This window comes from Grammomys surdaster, unplaced genomic scaffold (assembly GCF_004785775.1).
Source record: "Grammomys surdaster isolate TR1022 unplaced genomic scaffold, NIH_TR_1.0 125936, whole genome shotgun sequence".
In the NCBI taxonomy this organism is placed as follows: Eukaryota; Metazoa; Chordata; class Mammalia; order Rodentia; family Muridae; genus Grammomys; species Grammomys surdaster.
Window position 1 is genome coordinate 1 of NW_021620759.1, and position 3,687 is coordinate 3,687.

General features: G+C 46.3%; 1 pseudogene; it reads right to left on the reverse strand.

Moving 5' to 3' along the window:
• Positions 1–19: 19 nt before the first annotated feature.
• On the reverse strand, positions 20–3,644 carry LOC114608728 (annotated as a pseudogene).
• Between the last annotated feature and the right edge of the window lie 43 nt (positions 3,645–3,687).

Consider the following 3,687-nt stretch of genomic DNA (forward strand, 5'->3'; position numbering starts at 1 on the left):
GTGTGGAGTTGCGCAGCACAGGCAGAGAAGGCTGCAGAGCCTTTTGCTCTGTTAGGTGAAGTCCACGAGGTGGCCAACTGGGGAGTAGCACTAGACTGGATGGTGTTGGTTACATTAGATTGTGTGGCACTGGAGGAAACCATAGGTGCTGGCTTACCAGAGGCCATCGAAGATGTGCTGACAGTAGCTGGTTCGGCTGACCTGAGTGTGGAAAGTTGAGCTGACTGGGATTGAGGCTGCACAGGGTAAGCTGCAGTGAGCCCTCATAAAGTCAGGGAAAGATGCTTTCTAGAAATTGGACTGGCTTGATGCTTGTCCAGTGTTTGAAAAGCCAGAGGTACTAATCTGACCTTCCCAACTGGGGGCAGCTCATACTGGGATGGAGAGGGACAATCTTTGATTTCACTGCTCTCTATTGTCTGAATCTTCCCTGAAGTTTTGGGAAAACCATGGCATGGTTAGCACTGCTGTGGCAAATGAGCCTGAGCCTGGATCTTTGTTGCTGGTGAAGGTTCACAGACTCCCAAAGGAGGAAATGCCAGTTTTCTTCTAATTTTTCTTTTCCGTTGGGTGAAAGACCTGCATAGACTCTAGCATGTGAGTGCCAATGTTTGTTCCAGGCTTCTTGAAGCTGTTTTCACTGAGCTCAGGTGGATTCCTCTTCCTCTTTGTCTTGGAGATGGTGGGCTTCTCTTCTCCTTTGACTCTCTGTTCCATGACTGCTTAAGTTCCTCTGTTTTCTTAGAGTTGTTCTCTGGTCCACATGATCTTTCCTGCCCCTGTTTTCTAACTCTTCTGTTCTTGCTGGGGGTCACTCTGGGAGCATTGCACTTCTGGTTCTTTGCCATGTTTTCAGTTGCCTGTCACTGTCACACACACAGACCCCTCTTCCTCCACCAGGTCATGGTGCTGGATTTCGGCCTGAGCAGCTTCCTCAAGCAGCTCATAGGATTTATGTTTATTCTTCCTCACCTGGTCAGGTGGCCACTATGATGCTCCAGTTTTCACAGGACTGATCCTGGCCTATATCTGTGAGGGTGTTGAGGAGTTGGGGAAGTTGAATGTCTGCCTCAAGTGTAGTGATGTCTTTGAAGTCAAAGCTGGAACCTATCTCATTCTGGATGCCCCCAAGCTCTTTTGGACACATGCTGATGTCTCCCACATGCATATCGTCAGAAGCAGACTTCTGCCTTAGGCTCTCAGTATCAGTGCAGTGCAGATGCTGCTGAAAGTCAGGGTGTGCTAAAGTCACGATTGGTGTGTCTTGGTTTTCTTTTGTGCCCTCATAGGCATCCAGACTCTTTAAAAATTCATCTTTGATCTCTTTCATGGTTTTGTTCTTAGTTTCTTCCTGGCTTGGAGCTGGAGTCAAAGGTAGGAATTCTGGAGGACTGTGGAAGGGTGTTATTAATGTCCTGTCTCCATTGACAGCTGGTGGTCTTATCGGGGAAGCCTGGGCACAGGTGTTGTAGAGTTTAGGACTCTGCAGCTGACAGTGTCTCTGACCTGAAGACAGCAATCCCAGGGATGTCTCTCTTTGAAATACTGGAAAAGAGTGAAGGGACAAATCAGTACCAGGGGTAAAAGAAATGCTGCCTACCCTCACCCCCAATTCATAGGGCCACAGCACTCATCCCCTGCAGCGGTGGGAAAGACTTCCTATAGTAAGCTCATGTTGAGGAGCTTGGATGGTACTTCTGTTGGCAGACAGATGGTGACTGCTCTGTTTCTCCAGACCATTGTATGTCATGTTTTCACAGATAATTTTTTTCCTTCCTGTGTTTGTGCTTTGTAGAAAAAAAAATTGTAGTAGGTAAGTTCCTGAATTTCCTTGATGTGTGCTCATTTTCCTTTCATTTCGTCTTTATTAAGAGTGTCTCCCATTTTCGTGGATCTTTGCTATCAGGCAGGTTATCTGGTCAAAAATTTCCAAACACTTATCTGACCTTGCCGATTTCTTTCAATAATGTCATCACACAGACAACTGTAGAAGCTTGTTTGGTTTTGTACGTGGGTTAATGTATCGTAACCAACTTAGGCACTCCTACAATGCAAGCATTTAAACAATCAAGGATTTTCTCCTGCCCCATGCTTCACAATCTTATAAGTGAAATGGAAAATGGTATGAGAATTTGAAATAATTGGGCTCAGATGTTACTCAGTAGTAGAGAATGTGTGTGCATGGTTTTATGTTCTTGGACATGGGTTACCTCTGAAGTATCAAAGAAAAAGAAAAAAAAAAAAGAGCAGCTTCAAGCAACTTAGAAATCGTAGCTTGACTATACCATACTCTCTTTACAATTTTCAGTGTAAGAAAATTCCAAGACAGGTGCTGGGAATCTGGGAGTAATTCTTCCTTGAGGACAAACTCTGAGCTACATTGCTCTGGAGGATTTAAACTCATGGAAAATCTCATGTTAACAAAACAAAACAAAAAAATTCCTCAGTGTATTCAAGACACAAGATCAATAGGTCAGGAAGACATCTATTGCAGTATATTGGTGGATGGGACTGGTTACCTTGGGTAGTTAGTTACATGTGTGGCTGTGGTGTGTTCCATGAATATCACTTAATACAGGATGGATGAATGTCACTCACTGTGGTCTTGCATTGTCTCTTTGGATAGTCTGAAGGTGGAGGTGGCAAGCCAAAGCTGGACTTGTCCTGTCAGGATACTCATTCTCCTTCTGTGTGGAGTATCCACTATAAAAAGTAGAGGTCAGTCTACTTGGAGTGCTGATCTCACTCCTTCCCTCCTAGATCTGTACTCATGGGGAAGACTGTTGTCTGGCATGGATTGAGCACATGTGGAACAGGCAAAGGCAGACGTAAACAGTGATATCTGGACATTCCTTGGCTGAATCTCCTTTAGCACCATCACCATCTGTGGTTGGAGTGCAGAAGTCTGACTTCCAGGGTAGGACACAGAGCAATGGGCTGGCAAACACTGCCCGCATTCTTTAGCTATCAGAGGTCCCAAGCTGCTGTGCTCATACTAGTAGACATTGCTATTCTCTTGGTAGGGAGGTGCCAGGCTGTATCCTTGATTTGGCATCTGCGGTGGTGTGACCAGGACAAAGCTGGCAGACAGTGTTGGATAGAAAGGAACCATGGCATTGGGATCTAAAATTTTATCACACTGGTCTGTCACAGCCAGGGTGGAGAGTGTAGTGTCCTGGTCAATGATCTTCACATTGAATCCCCGGAGTGCATCTTTCCTCCCATCTGTGCTTCCATTGAAATCCCACTTGAGAGCACCTGGATAGGAAGGTGCTGAGGTGGAGATCTGGCCTTGCTCAGTCATCACTGACAGCATGGTTGTGCCAGCAAGTTGGTTAAGGTACCCATGGGTGGATGAAAAATGCTGGATGCTGAGAGCAGAAGCCATGCTGAACTCATATCTGGGGTAGAAACCTTGGAGATGTTGCACACCCTTTCTGAGTGTGTGGAGTTGCGCAGCACAGGCAGAGAAGGCTGCAGAGCCTTTTGCTCTGTTAGGTGAAGTCCACGAGGTGGCCAACTGGGGAGTAGCACTAGACTGGATGGTGTTGGTTACATTAGATTGTGTGGCACTGGAGGAAACCATAGGTGCTGGCTTACCAGAGGCCATCGAAGATGTGCTGACAGTAGCTGGTTCGGCTGACCTGAGTGTGGAAAGTTGAGCTGACTGGGATTGAGGCTGCACAG